The sequence below is a fragment of the Nymphalis io genome, chromosome 16 (genome assembly GCF_905147045.1).
Source record: "Nymphalis io chromosome 16, ilAglIoxx1.1, whole genome shotgun sequence".
Taxonomy (NCBI): domain Eukaryota; kingdom Metazoa; phylum Arthropoda; class Insecta; order Lepidoptera; family Nymphalidae; genus Nymphalis; species Nymphalis io.
Window position 1 is genome coordinate 3,696,335 of NC_065903.1, and position 20,678 is coordinate 3,717,012.

The window sequence follows — 20,678 nt, forward strand, 5'->3', positions numbered from 1 at the left end:
ACATTAGGAATATAGGTATTAAGTTTTCATTAAACATCACAAAATATCATTTGAATTTATACAAAGTAGGTATTTAGGTAATAAGGTTTTGCTTAATTTCTGTTACTTTGCCTACTTCTCATGTTAGGCATTGAAGAAAAACATAATGAGGAAAACTATAACTGTAAATAGAATGAAATAAATTATAACACATGGATACATTTATCTATTATACTATACCATACAAGTGCATCGGAGTAGCGTGGTGGTATAAGCTCTACATCTTCTTCGGAACAGAGTCCTTTAAACAGCAACGGTACACTAAAAGGTCGTTACAGAATACAACTATTGAAATTAAGAGAAATTCAGCTCAAAAAAATACAACGAGTTTTCAATCTATCAACATTATCGCATCTAGAGTTACGTACTGTAGTTACGTCATTATTACATCAATATGAAACGATTGAATTTAATTTATCGTTTTTTACTTTTATTACATAGTTAATTTGAATTTATACAGATAACTAACAAATACTCGCGTATATATATAAATTTCTGTGTACTGGCTTTAGAATTTTTTTTTAAATATGTTTAATAATTTAAAACAAAATCAACTACAAATTAATAAAACCAAAAATATACATATGTGTTTATTATTGTTATATTTATTCGATTAAAAGGTTATAACATTTAACAGAAATAATTTAAATGGACAAGACCGTTAATTCTATAGAATTAAATGTAAAAATGTGTGCATATAAAGTTGTCCTTGCTTCACCGGATGAAACCCATATTAGTATAATTATATTCTTTTTCTCCACCGGCAATGTTTTTATTGCACACAAAGCCATATTTGGTAAAGGATAAAAAGAACGGTTTTATTAATTTTCATTATTACCAGCTTATAACATTATTTTTAATTAATTTTATATATATTTAGATAATTTCATATTTTGAATACGTGTCTTTCTCAATGTTGATTAATGTTCTGAATTATAATATATTAAAAAAAAAAAACAATATATTTATTGATAACAATTATATTATAACAAACTAGTCGCTAGAAGTACTAGGTTAAAGTTACTGAGTACCCCCCTCAAGGCACTCATCCATGAAGACAAATAAAATAAAGCTTAAAATACATTCTGGAAATAGATATATCATATTACAAAATCTTTTCAGTCTAGCTTTCAAAGTATCTTACTAAGGGATAAGTGAGTTAGTCGGACATATTTTTTATACATCTTACAGTAGCGTAGTTGTTTCTTTGATGTTTATAATTACGTCAAAAATTAGATCAATTAACAATCAGCTTACAATCGACACGATAATTTGTGTTAGAACTTTGTTAGCATAGATATTATCATATAGGATTATGTACAAATATTTTTATTAATCGATAAGACATTTACGTCTTGGGATAATTTGTTATAATGATTAGAAAACGATTGTCGCAATCACTTTGATTTTGTAAAATTATTATATTATTCAGCCTTCACGCGAAGAGAATAAAGAAATTTTACGTACTACTCACAAATGTTACATCGTTGACGTCATTTGTTAAGCAAATTAGTAATAAAAGAATAAAGATATAACGACAGTTTATCGAGCAAGTATTTATAACATAATAATCATTTGAATATAATTCTACTAATAATATAGTTAAAATGACTTGAGAGCAAGTTACCAAATTATTAAGTATTCCTCTTAAAACTATTAATCTTGTATTTGTTTAGGTACACACGATAACAGTACTTGTTCAAAACGCTCAAACATGTACAGTCAAGATAAAACTTGCATGATACGGGTCCCACAACGTCGATAAGTTAAACAGGAAGACCCCAAGAGAGAACACAAAGAGAAAAAAGTTTTGGTACAACATACATACATTCTACCGACAAATTCATTGACCATTCCATATCATAATTTATCCTAATTTATTGTTGAATATTTCTAAGCGGTTCATCATATTATATGATCGGATATTTAAGGAATCCGCTAAATGCCAGTCTGAGTACTCTCTTGGATATCCCTATTGTATCCGAGTAATGTAAAGCAGTGGCAACCCCTGTATTGGAATATGCCTATCCCGTTTCCTCACATCACAAGTCCCACCCTCCGTTAATAAAATCGTGGGATAATTAAATATTTATGTCATCACAGATGGCAGAAATATAATATACATAAATAAAGTTTAATTTAACATAAGACAATAATTTATGATTAAAAATACATAATTAGGTAGATAATTGGTCGGAAACTTTATACCGTTACTAAATCATATACAAATGAAAAATAAAAGAACTAAGAGAATGCGTAACACTCGCAACAATAGCCCATTGTCATGTATGAAATCTAAAATTAGTATTATAATATAAAATTAAAGTTTATATTATGCAACAAACCTGTAAATCTTCCAAGTTACTAAATACTTTGTAACATCCCGACGACGTAAACACTGTCACGAACTTAGTTAAATTAACGATATTCGCACAAGTTTACCGTTAACATTGACGGTTCAACGACAAATACATAACTTAATGTGCATTCACAATATCACTGACACTGTTAAATATAAGCCGTTATAAGTTTAAGTAATAAAATTCAAATTATAAATATTTATTAAACACTTCATTATAAACTAGACGAACAAGCTCGAAATCGGAAAGCTTCGATTTTACTTAAAAGACGAGCGATCCGACAGACGATACAATGGAGACTGCATTAGACGAGGGCAGCGGACGCGCGGGGGGCGACACAGTAGGGGGCGCGCGCGTCGAGCACTCGCTTGGAGGCGTCGAACCAGCTTTGTATGTCTCTGATATGATAACGAATGTTTACAAAGGTTGCGATATGCAACGTAGGGAAAGAAAATATCAACATACTAAATCACAAATGGTTTGTAGAAATGTAAATAAATTTATTTATTATAAACTTATTTAAATCCAGTTATAAAAATATACTTTGAAAAAGTTTTATTTAATTCATACATATTAAATTCCTTTTAGCGCTCATTTTTGAATACGATTATTTAAATGGTTCTTAATTACATGACGGCGAAGTCTTTAAGAATTAACGTTAAGTCGTTAGGTTGATTGCTTATTCATAATTTTAAGTACCTATTATATAAAAATTTCTAAAAAACTAATGTAACAAGTGTACTAATAAGGTTTTATAACTTTGAGAAATCATAAGTCTCGTTAAACTTGGAAAAAAAAACAAACAAATAACCCAAAAAGCTATTAGTAGAATTAAATGTAACACATATTACTAACGTAATAGCATCGTTTAAAAATTAACATTAATAACAAATCAAGATTTAAATAAATATGAACAAAAATTAGGTACAAAATAAGAAAATAAAAGTTCTGTAGGTACCATCTACAGTTTAAACAACTTTTTGCTAAACGACAAAAGGCCATTTTAATTTAAGACAAAATTATTTTCATGGCAAGGACGTTGATTTATTATTATTGTTTTTATCCATAAACTTGTTCTTAAAACATATTTTAACAATACTATTTTTATATTCAAGAATAGTTTGTTAGGTTTAAGAAATATATGTTTAATTCAACTAATCTGCTATTTGCGGATAGTTGGTTATCCTTAGCTTTACTTCTATCATTTATTCATCATGGATTACAAGCATTCATAAATAAGGAACTTAATGGTTAGTATTCCTTTCCACCATTACATTGTAAATGTTCATACCTTTTATTGGTAAAGCGCAGTCGAGCTTTCGGGTCATGTCCCTTGTGCCTTTAATTATACCAGCTCACTCAGACTTAACACCGTACATGCAAAGTGCTGTTATAGACTTACCATAACTTATAGGAATGTATTCATTAAGATGTTTATAAATGAAATCAAGCTTACATTAGATACCGAAAACAAACTCCTAATTCTCTTGATCAATGCTGAAAAGTTGATCCCTCATTCTGTAAGATCGTGACTCGTGCCAAAGTAAACAATAAGACATAGTTTTGTTACGCCTTACGTAATTAAGTAGCATATGGTTCCTATTTCAAATAACTGTGTAATGTCAGATAGTTATAGTAGAATGATGGGTTTAAACATAAACAATTTTTAATCATCGAATCTTTTCTCGTAATAACTGTCTCAGAAATTCTTCATATGAAGCAATTAATAAGTATTCACAGTTCGTTTTCATAAATAAATATTGTTTGTCATTTCGAATTAACGTTGTCGTCAACAGATATTAATAGAACAGATATTAAGTGTTAAAAAGAAAACAGATTTTACACGGTACGGAAACCAATTATTATATTTATACAGAATTAAAGTAATGTCTATCGATGAATGCGTCGTTGCTGAATCATAAACTGGATCGTTAAATCAGCGGTCTGCTCGAGTCGCAAATGACTTTGGTGAGTAATGCAACAATTATAATTAGTAGTGGATAGATAATACATTCAAAAAAAGCTTAGTATAATTATTATACATATTCAAAGCTTAATAAGAATAATTAAAAATTAAAACACAAAATATATAAATCATTCAACGTATTGACTCACAGCCATTAAGACTTTAGTTAGAGCAACTAACGCAGATGGAATGGAACCAAAACGGCAATAAATAACCGACACTCACAGCGACTTAAGAAAAAGGTTAGACATTTCTATTTTTCATATTCTAAATTTATAACTCGCGAGACAAACTTGAAAATATTGAAACTTAACAAGTGACAAATAGAATTGGGCGTTGTGCAAAAGTTAAACGTTCCGTGCAATGGCTGAGTATGGTAATAAAAATATCCGAGAGCCACGCCCGAACACCACAAACGTGTCGATCCTCCGCCTGAATTAGTAAGTTGTATTTTCAGACGACATTCGATAAGCAAACGTTAAGATTTATAGGCATTCAGTGTGTGTGGCAGGCAACAATGCTTAGCACGGTGCACTTTATATTCCTACGACATGTACGAAAACATTTAACGCATTCAAAATAAAATATATTTAATTTGTTTATGTAGCATTATTATTCAAAAATACTGATGAGATTTTTTAATCAAATATATTATAATAAATTAGTCTTTAGGTAGAAGCTATGAAATTTAACAACTTTTTTTATAGGTTTTTTTTGCTTTATTTAATATATTATACATGTATTTATAATTAATAATATAATTAAGGCCGTATGGTAAGAATAAAAGTAGAGTTGCAAAAGTATAACGATATGAAAATGTGGGACACAACCTAACTTATAAGAGCACTAAGTACGAAAATGGGTCGCTGTAAAAGCTGCTATTATAAGATAGAAATTATGCACTGAGAGGTAAAGAGCTAATCATAAGAAACAGCACAATAATATTCAAGTCACGTATTTCGTAAAATGTATGAACCCCAATAAAGTAAACAGAAGAAATAACTTTTGTAAAACTAAATATTCATAAAAAAAAATATTTCTAAAACTTATGTTACCATTTAAGAAATTTTTATTGATTTTTTTTAGTTTAATAATATCCATAAAAACTAATGTTTGCATACAAATATCAATCATTAATCTTAAGTATACGATATAAAAACAGCACGTGCTCAATAAGGGTCCCTTGGAAGGGCCCACGACAAGTATGTTCGAAACTAATACAAACAGATGTGGGTAGCATTTACGTAGCGGCATATTGCATCTGACGGCAAATTATTTACATTTACCATATGGTTTTCTTAAATATAATGTAAATGTAAGGTCTCTGTGCTTATATTTCAAACTACTTGGCTTCTTGCAAATATCAGTAAGGGTAAACGAAATATGAAAATGATACGGTCATGTACAGTATCAAATGTTAAACAAGGAAATATGTTGATTAACGAAGGTTTACACCAACATCTTTTTATTTTTATTCTAGATGCAATGTCACAGATGTGAAAACATTTAACAAACAAAAAAGGATCTACTACATAAATGAAATCAATTTTTTTTTTGTTAATTTCAAAACACAGATAACCAAATTAATATAATGCGATTAAACTCCGTTACGGTTCTAGTATACGCATTATTAACGTCTATTATCAATTATACACAGACCAAAATAATATTCGGAGAATAATTAATTCAAACATATTAAAAAACATCTCCGTTTATTGTTAAGCAGGAGAAAGCATTTAAACCATGTATTTAATGAACTGTAAAAATTAGTTATCTTGATTTAATACATATCTATCCTTTTATGGCCACGTTGTTGAACGTAGATGTCTTGTATCAAGGTATCAAGGTAGCTAAATATATATAACGATCGTATGTTTACAAACTTGATCGATATCTGCCCCTTAAATTACCTAGTTATCTCAGCAAGTAATTGCTCAATTTACTTGAGACTAGGTGATATTATCAAATAACCACTTAGCGATTAAGGATGGCATGTACATCAAGGATTCAAGGTTGATGACTATTTAACACGCTCCGAAACCATATTTTAATGAAGCCTTTTCAAGGATTAATTACTGTGATTTACTAGCAATATAACTATCTAAAGATAAATTTAATATAAATAAATTTGAGAGTTAAAGATACAGTAATGTTTTATTTCGTATTGTCACACTTAGTAATAACCTGGTCAAGACCTGATCGTCCACATCGTCAATTTAAACTATCATTTGCTAATAATAATTATTATTATAAGCATGGTGGGCCTCATCCGTAGATATATATTTTATGGGTGATAAACGTCACATCAGCAAAGATAATTATAAATGGAACGGACGCGACCTAAATACTGACACACGTGAACGACTATTTCCAGACAACGGGAAGGTATGTCAGGTACCTTTCGAAATAGCACCTCCATTTCAATCTGCATTACCGTGGTTATATATTCAGTGTTGTTTTATTGTTTTTTAAGTGGATCTAAATATAATGATAGCAGAATTCGCTTATTTTTAATCTTTCGCTTTAATGGGATTACATTCTACGTGATAAAATAACTGAAAACTGATTTAGATATGTGAGTATTGTCCAAAGTTTTACAATGGCAAGTTAGAATCATTAATTTCTACGAAAGTTTAGTAATTTTAAAGGTATATTGCACATTATTCGAAATTGTAATAATAATAAAAAAGATGTAATTGGACATCCCAACAATAGCTGCAGATATACACGAGAGCAGACTGGATGCAAATAACAAAAATCAATACACTGAACGGGCTAACGCAGCAACTCAACATGAACGAAATTAACTATTCTCACCATTGTAGCACTACATATTGATAGCGTGATAACTGGCGAAATCCAAATTCCATTAAGACAATGGTCGGTAAATAACAATGAAACAAAGAGCATGTACGTCAAAAAGATGTATGATTTAAAAAATAAAAAGGTATTTGAGAAACAGCGTTATGCAGACAGAATTCTCAGACGCTCTAACAGACGTATTTGTCATAGACAATAGATCATCTGACATCCGTTTAACAACGAGTACTGATTAATAACTAGCTTGCAAAAGCCTACCTGCAGACACGGAAAAAGAATGCCTTTGTAACATAACGTGATATAAGATTTTTTTATATGTTGTTAGATATATGGAATTTCTAAGCAAGTGGTTGAGAGACTGAGTCCACGAGCTAGTACTTGAGTGAACCCGTTGACCCAGTAAGCAGCGCCGGCAGCAAAACTTCGTCTCCACCTGTTTCTAATGGGATTATGGGCTTAAACAATATATTCATCAAACTTCTACTCTTAGCTCTGAAATACCGTTACATATAATTATCGCGATTTGAGATTATAGCTCATAAGATAATATAGAAGATGTTATATATATTTAGATAGAATATAATGATGGATGCAATTCCGTCTAATCTCAGTTGCAATTTAGACATATAAAGATATTATATAATTAGCGAGTAATTTATCGTAGTTCCTTTCTTGAGGTAATATTGTCATTATTTTCCAAAACAATTTCACGACTTTCAGATTTAAATCTCCATGTTTTGGATCTATTTGATGTATGGAATAAGATTTATAATGATTTTATATGACGTATGATAATAGATACGATCGTATTAATAAAGCTAATAGAAAAGTTTAAAATAGACCTTCACAACTTGCGTAGAGAAACAGATACAAAAGAAATTACTGGCTATTGATATTACTAAAAAATTACTATTTATAGCGTTAACAAAGAGACGAATAAATTTAAAAATACCAGCAGATATATGTTTTAAAAGTCTGCATAAATACAAACAGTTCTGTCTAGACTGACACTACAGACACGGGCAACTTGGTTTGTAGCAAACAAAGACAGTCTTAGAAATAACAACGCTCATTAAGGTAACATTGAGACAAATAATGTTCTAATGATGATTTTCTTCATTTTATATTTACAAAACATTTTTTTAATACCTTGTACAATAAACTTGATTTTTAAAATAATATTCTCGTTCACAGACAATGAGCTCTGATGGAAAATTCACAAACACCGCTTGTTTCCGACATTTCATTTCAAGCCTACAGGACAATACCGCAATCACAACGGGAATTTAATTTTGATCGCGATAGGTGAATCGTTAAGAGACTAGATATTTACGACTGGATTTCAATGTAGACTTCTTAAGCAATTAATGTGTTTCTTCCCTTATTGTAATATATAACATATAGCTTTAATAATTATAAAAAAAAACTTGTAAGAAATTTTCAAGTCCATATTTGGCAACAAAACGGTAACCAGTAACCACTAAAGTAGGAACTAGGTTAATATCTCAAGAAGGCACTAAGAGGTACGAACTTATTGACCCAGAAAAACGAGTAAATTTATTGAGAGCACCCATCAGTGAGACACTTGATATTACTCATCGTTCTTGCAATAATATAAACGATCATTAAATATTATGATTTAATCAAGACAGACGAACATTCGCTTGCGGTTTCGTTCGCTTTAATAAGATATTAATTTAATAAGATTTGTTCACTTGTTTATATTTAAAATTTTAGAAAGAAACAAAAAGGAAGATTACGGATTGAATGAAAAAATTACGAATGTAAAACACAAACTAAAATATAACATTTGAATCATTATTTTTTACTCTTATAGGCAGGCGGACGAGCAAATGGGACACCTGATGGTAAGTGGTCACCAACGCCCATAGACATTTGCAATGAAAGAAATAATAACCATTCTTTACATCGCCAATACACTACCAACCTTGGGAACTAAGATGTTATGTCAATTGTGCCTGTAATTACATTAGCTCACTCACCCTTGAAACCGTAATGCAACAATATCTGATGAGTTGGTGGTAGCCACTCAGACGGGCCTCACAAAGCCCTAGCCCAAAGTGTTAAATATTTTATATACAGCTTTAACTTTTTTAATAAAAACCTTTACAGTATTGTGCAAAGCTTACATATATAGCTCCAACGATATTTAATATTATTAATATTATCATCGCGTGCAGAGAATTTGCATATTGTTACAGCGAATGAAAATGCACTTTCATCCCTCATCTGTATGTTAATTCAATGTCCAAAACCTTGCAGTATTATTAAAACCATGGCACAATGATTACGATAATAATTAATCGAACTGGATATCTAAAATGCTACATAATACGATAGTACATAGTTACAATTAAAGTTAGTTTTTTTATATGAGAATGTTTGTACGACATAGAGCATTGTTGGAGCTTTATTAAATATGCCTAAATAAAACTACAATGATTTTATTATTAATTTTGATGTTTATAAAACAGTTGCTCTTTTGTGTCACATACGACACTTGGCATTTTTGGCTCTATTGTAATGTGATACGCATTCAATTACATTTCACTATGTTCTCAATACCTTTCGATCTTTGTAAATCTAAACTGCTAAATGTGATGTTTGATACAATCTAACATATGCAGAAGAGATTTAGGAACGGATATTCTTTACTTCGTTTTGTTTACGGCCAACAGGATGGCTACAGTTGGAACCATTTGTAGGTAGTCTAATATAAAACAATGTAAGATCGAAGCAAAATTTGCACTCGGTGAACTGAAGCTTATTATTTTCTTTTAACTGGTGCATTTTTTTATTCATTATCCATGAATTTAAATTACAGTGGTCCAATAAGTGAACAAACCTCAAATAGACCATCCATTTGTGGCTTTTCATTGTAATATGGTAGCGCTCCATTAATGAATATAATAGACCTACTCTCATGTGAGCGTTATATTCTCGGATAACCTTAGGGCATGGAATAGCACTTTTTCTCTTTGTTTTATCAAAGTTTGTCATCGTGTTGGCTGGTTACTCGTGAACGTAAGTGGAAAAAAGGTTGACACGTTTATTGTCACATCACACCATAAAAGTTACTTCAGTACCATCTACAGACGCCATATTCTTCTCATAAAATCTAAAAAATACAATTATTACCATTAAGGTTCATTTTTTTAATTTGCAAATTCTATTTGTACAAACAGCGTCCAGTGAAAGTAATTCTTCTTTAGCGAAATGAATGAAGTAAAGAGGTCTAAGAGTAAACATAATCAGTGAGGCTTGAAGAGGTACCATCTGACATAATCTGATGACCGAAAGATGAAACTTTATGGCATAGTAAGCTAAATGATTTATCTTACCTTTCCAAACTTTTTTGTGACTTAGTGCTTTTGATATGATCATAATCAAGTTTGTTATTCCAGTATAATCTTGTGTTTGGAAACTTTATGACGCATTAATACATCAGTAAATCATACTACTTTATAATTTCAAAGTTAATAATTTTTATGAGCTTTAATGTAAGTTTACGTCTACAATTTTTTCTTTAAACTTTTTTAACGAAATGAATGAAAAGTGTAATCGTGTGTCATTGATTGAAGAAGCTTGAATCCTTAATTGTGTTTTAAACATATGTGAAATCGTAATCAGTAACGTTGCGTGTTTTTTTTAGATAATTAACTGCTTATTTGAAGTCATAGATTTGATTTGAGGAATTCAAAATTTTGGCAAATATCTACATCCTACATAAAAATATCTAAATATAAGTATCTTTGTGGGTATGTATACGGTACTTTGTAAAGATTTTCTTTAGGAAATCTTGAGAAAATTAAGAAATAGTTCCACAAATACTTTAGTAAAACCAAATTATATACCTAAACTATATTATCACTAATCAAAGCGGTAGGTATTGATATGAGCATGTATGATGTCACCGTTTTACAAAAATCTATCTTTAAAATATTGCCACACAATCAAATATAATTATAATAATAATAATAATAATAATAATATCCTGCGACATTTTTCACACACGGCCGTCTGATCCCAAATTAAGCTTGTACAAAGCTTGTGCTATGGAAACCAGACAACTGATATACTACATATACTACTTTTCTTTTATAAATACATACTTATATAGATTAATTACACCCAGACCAAAGACAGACAGACACAGAACAGACATGTTCATGCACACAAATGTCTGTCCTGGGTGGGAATCGAACCCACAACCTTCGGCGTGAAAGACAAGTATCTACCAACCACGTCAACCGGCTCATCAAATAAATGATACGCCAATTCGTATAAAGTTTAAATACACCTGTATAGGTATGCATATCGTCAAGTATTATGAAGTAGGAATTACAGGACTTCGAAAAATACCTTTAACATCGTGAATTTTTTGGGATAAAAAGCTTATGTCACTTTTCAATTCATATGATATCTTATCTTTGCGTATATAATATTTTTACGCAAAAAATCAAGTTTATCCGTTACTCTGTTGCTGCATACAAGAAGCGTACACTAGCAATTATAATATTAGCTGGAATAGGGTTAGATACCGCTAGGTATTCTGTATTTTAATTAGGAGAAACTTTACTGGTGGTAGGGCTTTGTGCAAGCTCGTCTGGGTAGGTACCACCCACTCATCAGATATTCTACCGCAAAACAGCAATACTTGATATTGTTGTGTTCCGGTTTGAAGGGTGAGTGAGCCAGTGTAATTACAGGCACAAGGGACATAAAATCTTAGTTCCCAAGGTTGGTGGCGCATTGGCTATAAGCGATGGTTGACATTTCTTAGAATGCCAATGTCTAAGGGCGTTTGGTGACCACTTACCATCAGGTGGCCCATATGCTCGTCCACCTTCCTATTCTATAAAAAAAAAAAAAAACAAGTCACTGTCGGGTATTTTTTTTTCAATTGGTAGCTATAAATTTAATTAGAATTTTATAGTACCTACTTAAATAATATTTTGGTGTGATTCAATATTGTCTATTAATTGTACTATTAATTATTTATAGGCATAGAAAAAAAGTAATACAATAAGCTTAAAAAGTAGAATAAAATCTCATAATGCAATACATATTCCAGGACATATTGTACCTACTATTTTGGTATGATAAAATCAATATATTAGAAAAGTCGAATGCATACGTATTATATACCTCAGCTACGCGATTTTAAAGCTTTTTTGGCCAGGTGTTTCAGAATCCAGCTTAGAATTTTTTGATTAACTGATCGGCTGGAGGTAAAAGTTTTGATTATTCATGCAAGTTCGTACCGGGCTATACAGATGGCCCCGATACATCGATTAAAAACAGAGTAAGCGTTATTGTATTAGCAATTTTGGAGACCTATATTTTAAATTTATTAATTGATGACTGATTATAAAATAAAATAAGTTTAACTAATTTGGAAGTTGCTTTCAAACGACTAATTTAACATCCTTCAACAGCCTCTTTGGCATATTGACTATCTTATAAGGCCGAAAATCCCAGGGCCGTGAATTCGAATCAAACGAACCAATAAAAAATATTGGATTTTCTGCCGAGAATTACATAGTAGTGTCTGTTAGAAGTGCTTACTTAGTCGTTACTCGTTGAAAATACTCATTATATTAATATAAAGAAAAATATTAAACATATTTTTTATATTATAAAAATATTGAAAAAACTGACTTTAAAAATTACGATATGTGATCTCCACCTGTCCGATTATATCACGGTGGATATTATCAAGAGATAGTAGCCAAGCAGGACACATACAGTGCACAAATATGTAACATATAAACAAGGGCACTCTCTATTACTATTCCCTCAAATCCAATGGAACGGAAAAATCGTGACGACCTGAAATATTTCAAGTGCAAGCACTATGTGGGCTCTCTCAAATTCCAAACTCCAAGTTGTTATTGACAAACTCTAGACGAGAAAACACAATGATTTACTGGTCTGAGGTCATTGTAATCGTTGTTGTAAGGACACTTAAAAGCACAAAACCGTCGAATCAGTCAATCAAGAAATATGACAACTTAATTATCTTAATTATTTTAATAAGACAATTAAAGTGTAAAATTCCCATCGATTTGAACTATAGATTCTACTGAGAAGACACAGCAAGTAAGTTTTTTTCCACTACATTACAGTATGTTACTGTAATGTAGTGGAAAAGAACTGTTATGCCTGTTAATGTTCCACTGCTGGGCTAAGGTCTCCTCTCCCTTTTGAGGGGAAGGTTTGGAGCTTATTCCACCACACTGCTCCAATGCAGGTTCGTAGAATACACGCAGGTTTCCTCACGATGTTTTTCTTTACCGTCAACAACGAGATAAATTATAAAGACTAAAGAAATTAAGCACATGAATATTCCACTACATTAATAGTGTATAAAATGATAAGGTTGGGAATAATAATAAGATTTATTCAAGTATGAATTCTCAATTACCTGTTCATTTCATATAATATAATATAAGATTATATAATAGCTATTAGGAAATTGACAAAATTTAAACAATGCGTTGTGTAGTATAAATCATTATATATCCATTCCTTATCCTTTTAGCTTAACATAGTTTTAATGACGAAATAATATATAGCATAACATTCGTGTTACATTAGTAGAATATCAAAGGTATAAATTATTACGACAAGTGAATTTATAATTTCTACTTTAAATACAGTCATTTTACGATTTTTTAAAAGGCCCTCAAAGTTTCATGATGACGTCACAATTTCAAGTCTGCCCTAGTTTATGCTTGCGATGTTCACAGTCATAAATAGAAAATATAGCGTTTCTGATTTCAAAGGTAAAAAAAATTGAGTTTTCCTAATATAACGCATTTGAAATAACCGTGTTTAGCGTATGAATTGCATATATAGTGCAATGACAGATGAAATAGTGTTAAGCAAAACTTAGATTTATATATTTCGTGCAAGTTACTAATGCTATGTTACATATATTAGCCATTATAAACAGTTCTTGATAATATGTCTTTATTCCACTAAACTACTTATATAAATCTTATAACAACAACAAAAATTTTACTTCCAAAATTTCGACAACAACTACGCCGACGTGCAAAACGTTGTTTTTAATACATAATGACATATATATTTTAGATCTCGACCAATGATATCGTGTCAGTTCAAAGTAAAATTGGTTTATTTATCCTGCTATTGGAATATGCTCCAGAAACGGAACAATAAACCTTAGTCATATATATTAACGTTACGAAAGGCATTAACCAATTACCATTGTCAAAGTTAGTTTTACCATGGGATTAAAACTGTTGCGGCTTGTTTAAATATTATAAATATAACATCACGACTACATTACATCTAATTGCAAACCAAGACAAACATTTATATTGAAAACAAAATAGATAGATCAAAAGACGGCCTTATAGCTTAAGACTGATTTATTTTTTGAGCAAAGGAAATAGTCCAGTCATGATTAAAATATACAACTTTATACATGAGAAGTTCAAGATAAATAGGAATTAGTCTATTAATGATATAAATATATTCTTCTCCTAAGGCTTTCTCTCAATTTTATGGTTTACATCAAAATGTAACGGATGAGGAGCGTCTTGGGGGTGAGACCGACTCGTCTGTACGGCAAACGGCATTACGCTCTCCTCTGTTAGCGTAGCTCGTATACTACATACTCCGTTGCTATATATTATTATAATAATAAAAAAGTATAGATGTTGTTTAAATACTTTAAATAACCATCAATTTCAATGTTTCACATATGCCGGGCGTCCTGTGACGAAGAAATTTCCTTAAATTTAGTAAATCAGTCATGACATTGCCTCTTAAACTTGTATCGTATAGTATTACACACAAATAATAAAAAAAACTCATGTCAAGGGAGTAAATTTTGATATGAGAATTTATTGACTGTAACTCAATTCAGTTAGTGCTTTAAACATCATCTGGTCATTGAACATGTTTTAAATGGTTTAAAAAAGTATTATTGACATACTTCAATGACATATTAAGCTGTCTCCATAAATGGAAGATTGGCAACTTATGAGCTAGCAACACACTTTATTGATAAACGGTAAACTATAAACTTTCAAATTGATAACAAAAAATGTTGTAAAGATGTGTTATTGTTAATGAATTGCAAACAGAAGCAACAGAAGCAAATTGCCTAGTGTTTCAGTGGAAAAACTAAATTAGGTTATTTTTTATAATTCATCGTTCAAATACATTAATATTCACATTCAAGAAATGCGAAAATTAGTGTATGTGTTTTATGTGAATATTAATGTATTTGAATTTTATTAAATATAAATTAATAAATTTATATTAAATATATATATTTTATAAAATAAATAAAAAAAAATTATAATTCATCGTTCAAATACATTAATATTCACATTCAAGAAATGCGAAAACTAGTGTGTTCGAATAATTGTTACCCAATCACACTCGAATGGATTTTAAAATATTAAAATTTGACATGAAAATCAAAATGTATTTTAATCAAACATGCTTTTGCAAGCACATTTGAAAAGTAATTTTCAAGATTATATTAAGTTACAATCGCTTCAGTATGTAAATTTACACGAAAGAACAGGACAGATTTTTTTTACTGTTTATTTATTTACTTCTTTCAATTATCATTACTGAAAAATCCCAATGCGATAGAGTAGTCTGATAACATAACATAAGATACATTATGTTTCGTTTTCAGAACAAATTGAAAAATCATAAACAATTTATCGGCAATCCGATTGAGGACGTGTACAGTCCTAGTAATGGGAATTTTTGAGCAAGTTAGTCTAACCCACAAATAACTGCCGTCTCCGACGATTAATATATTCGTCGGGCACAGATACTTATGAAGAAATATCCTAGCGGTAAGTCCTTTCTAGTTTCTACTGTGTTATATCTAACCATACCCAGAACAAACAGGCTGGAATACAAGAGAGGATAGAAAGGCTAGGACCTATACAGTTTCCAGTACAAATAACTGACGAATTTATTTTGTATACGTTTAGCCATTTAAACAATATATTTACTTGTTTTATTTCATGTGGAAACTATATTGCGGTATTACACTCAAGTTGACTTCCAACGAGGGCATTGTACACACTTGTTATTGCTTTGACATATGTGTATAGGATATTATATATGAACTTGGGTACTTGTTCATTATTATTATTACTAATAAAAATAAAGTACCCTTAGCAGAGCGATCGAGTAACTGTAATATTAAATAATATTACAATTTTGCCTTTTTGATAATAATTATTGTATAATATTATCATTATAAAATTCCACACAACACCGCAGTAACATTTTAATAATGTTTAGTATTATTTTTTGTCAAGTAAATTTATACTATTTTATAAAACAGACATATAAAAGGATAAGGTGTTTTTATCGCTTAATACTGTTTTATTTCCGATAACCTTAAGGCTAGAGTATGCGAAGAAAGAAATGGTTAGGTAGTGAATTAAGTACGAGTGCATACATTTACATACATACATACTACTACTAATAAATAGTTACAATTCCTTCATATATATATTTACATAAATTAGCATTAAATAGCTCAGAGAAATATAGACCTACAATATCATTTATATTTAAATTTGGAACAACCGTTGCTCTTATAGCAGTAAAATCGCAAAGAATTTCGTGGACTGCTAAATGTTTACGCTTAGCTGCATCAAAATCTTATTTCGCGGTGTCAATGACTTCATATTCGTTAGAACCCATATCGTATTATAAATTGGAAAGTTTTAAAACATCTTTCCTCTGTATGTTTTAAATAATTTTTAACATCAAGAAATAATTAAATTAAAATCTGGAATGCATTCCAAAAATTTGGAGGTCTTATAACTAACACGTATAACCAGTACAAACATATTGCTAAAATTTTTAATATAAAGTTATTTTTTTGTTGCAAATTTTTTACTTAGTAAAAAGCAGTGTTAATTACGAAATGTTAGATAAATTGAACGAAAATAAAATTAAAATCGAATGTAATATGTAATTAAAAAATAATTGCACAAACGCATCAGAACACTCTTAATATATGTTTAGAAAGTAGAATAATCTTATCTTATAATTTCTGCATCGCTCCTTTCTAACATCTGATACATTACTTTTACAACAATTATTTATATTAAATTTAAAATTTAAATTCTAAATTACTAGAGCGCTATATAACAAACAAAAAATATTAAACAATAAGGTATGATTATGGAAAACATACGTCATGAAGACGAAGGCAAAGAGAGCAGCCATCGTATACCACCAACGCACCGAGCGTGGGTAGACCCACCATACAACTTATAAAATGGGCTGTTCGTTTCCATAGTAACATTTGGCTCATCGATCTTTAGGATATTTTATTTTGTTGCCGACGATAAATATATTATAGAAACAGTCAGAAAAATAAACTATATTCAAACTCGAACCCGGAGACCGAATTCAGGATTTAAAAATAGAAATATTTAAATTTAAAAAGCTGATTTCTATTAGGCTCTATATAGAGCAAAGGTTTAAAGTTCCTGAGTGGGTTGATAAGCATTTTGCATAGCCCGTAATGTGGTTTAATTTCGTCGACGTCCCCGTTCCTCCTGTTCTACTTTTACAAATAACGATTTTCGTTTACGGCCTTAGCTTGCGATTGGGCACCAACAAATGCATAATAGATGAGGTCTATAATAAGACCATTCAGTTTCCCGGTCATTGATCCATTATAATATTTTTGGGATATGCCATTTATAACCGAATGAATGGAGATTTAAAGAGCAATGTTGTGTTTTCCAACATTTTACATTATTTTGCCTTATGACTTTTAATATCTAGAAATATATGAATACAATATCATTACCGCCAATGCCTGTTTTTATTAAAATGTTAAAAATATTATTTATTTATAAACACGAAAGTGTGTATTCGTTAGTTTGCCCGTTATTCCCGCTACAACAGATCAACGGATCCACGTCATTGTTTGCATGGAGATAGTTTATGGATCGGTCCAAAGTCGAAGTGATTTATGCTACCCGAAAATAGCTTTATCTCGGAAAAATGAGTTCCTTTGGGATAGATCAGTAGTGTTATCCAATAATAAGTTCTGCATGCTGAAACTGTTTTCAAAGAAATTCGGTATAATTTGGAGTAACACACAGGATACTGTTTATCCCGGAACAATAAACGCTGCCAGGACTGTAACTTATAACATTATTATATATGGTTCTCTTATGATTTACTAATCAGAAATAATTTACTTGAGCTGTAATAAACAATATTATATCGTTTATACAATACTGTTAGATCTCATGCAAATTTTAATCAAATCAACGTCAGCCGAGTTCGCTGAATCATTCCTCTTTAATTAGAACCGGAATCGTGGTACCGTTCGGACACCTCTCCATGTAACCGAATGCGTACTGTTCCACGAATGCATCGTTTAAACTCCGATGCGTGAATCAATGGCCGGTCGCCCACCCACCTATTGTTGCGAGATCTTTTGTTTACCAAAGTTTACACTCGACATTATACTTCTCAGAGACCAACATAAACTGGTGCTTTATATAGCAATCAATATAAAGTTTAAGCTAAACACCTTTCGCTATTTTGGACATTCTACGTGTGAAGGTAGCTCATTTAAAATTTGATAAACATATTAGGGAAATAAAAATCAATTCGTAGAATTGATACTTGGTGTGATAATCCTGGCGAAGATTAAACGACTTAACTGATTAGAACGTAATTAGCTAGCGATGTTATAGATTACAAGCGTATTGGATTAATGCGTTAGTGGTTTTGCGCTTATTTAAAAAGATAACATTTTAAATCATGTATTATGTTTATGATCATATTTAAAATTGAAATTTTATTTAGATTTCAAAACGTTTCAACGTGTAGAAGAAAATGTTCAGAGGAAATGCTTTCTTGTCCCACTTTTGCCGGTTCGTCGGCCATTTTCGCGTTTATTACAGAACGGATTGCTTCGTCGATCGTATGTGAAGTTTGCCTGAAGCTGTCGCTTCCGATTCGAGGATATATTTAAAAGCGAATGATTTTTCTATTTCTGCAGCTCACAAACAATATTTATAAGTACATGGAAAGAATACCTCTACATGAATAAAATAATATGTTTCTTTATTATTGGGTATTTATCTTTCATTTTCTAAATTCAAACAATACTTGTTATATAATATACCATGTACCAAATACCCATCTTCAATGATGCATTGTGGTGGAATAAGAAAGTGTTCGTGCAACATTGAGACATTTATGGGGTATTATATTAACTTTTTACGACATTTTACATTTATATTTTCCTCTTTATTAACGTGAATATAATAAATTAATAAAACTAAAAATTTTGCTACATTTTTATTTATTGTACCATTTTAGATCTCCTCTAAGCAACTGTGAAGTTAATGTTTAGCATTAATTACGACAAATGACAATAATAAACGAATAGTATTTAAAAACGGAACAATCTAAATTGAAATCATTTGAACGCAATATTTCAAAGTTACCATCGCAAGGTTAATTATCGTATTATTTACGGTTCCTATTCCAGGTTTAGAAAAAAAATACTTGTTATGACCACGTGATCATAATAAATAGAAAATTAAAGGTCACGATGTGGCGCCTTTTACGGCGCCAGGGCGTCGCTAGATGGATACGGAATGTAGAAGATGCAAGGATACAACGATATGTCATCGACCTATTTGCGCAATGTAATAAAAAGTCTAATATGAATAAAACGAGTCCATTTCATACCAAGAACAAACATATTTATAAAAGAAGCTTACTGTTATAACCCTGAATAGGTACATATTTCGGTAAAATGTTTCTAATATAATAAATCCACGAGTATTATATTCTTAAGTCTATGAATAAAACGATAAATATGTATATTTATGTAACTGATGTGACGACAGTAAGGAATTTATTAAGATATTTGAATTAATTTTGATCACGTTTTAACACTAAGCAAACGGATTTTATTAGTAATAAATAGATAAAATATAAATACTTATATTAAATTTACTATTCTTTCACTGACATTTTTATTTAAATAGCTATTAGATGACAAATCTACAATCGCAATAAGGTGTTCTTTTTTAAAAAAAAATGTATAGTATATATAGTTTACAGATTCGATATTTAAAAATAAAATATTAATGAAATATTTAAAGAACAGAGAAATTAAATGTTTCATCCTTAAATTATATTATGTTCATGACCAAAACTACAAAATACCGTTATATTTTAAGTCTTAATTAAATAATAAATATTATATATAAACAAACTTACTGCTTTTGATGATTATTATGACAGCAGCTTTGCAAATGATAACTTATAACACGACCTAAAAGTTTATAAAATTTTAAACTACTGATCAAAATAGATTTACTATAAAGTTTAAGTATAATTCATAAATTTTAATAACAACAGTGTTTATAAATTGACATCTGAATCCTCGACTTAATAGCAAGTTTCAC

At 30.3% G+C, this 20,678-nt stretch overlaps 1 protein-coding gene across 4 annotated transcripts in view; it reads right to left on the reverse strand.

The window, feature by feature from the left end:
* LOC126774397 (tyrosine-protein kinase Src64B) overlaps positions 1-20,630 on the reverse strand; it is a 75,374-nt gene extending 54,744 nt beyond the window's left edge. For 2 of the 4 annotated variants that reach the window (XR_007669806.1, XM_050495905.1), the window contains exon 1: positions 20,491-20,625. The gene's annotated coding sequence lies outside the window, so the exon portion shown is untranslated. Of the gene's footprint in view, positions 1-2,384; positions 2,671-20,490 lie in introns of those variants that run through there. The other 2 variants (XM_050495906.1, XM_050495907.1) reach the window with 2 other exon arrangements.
* Between the last annotated feature and the right edge of the window lie 48 nt (positions 20,631-20,678).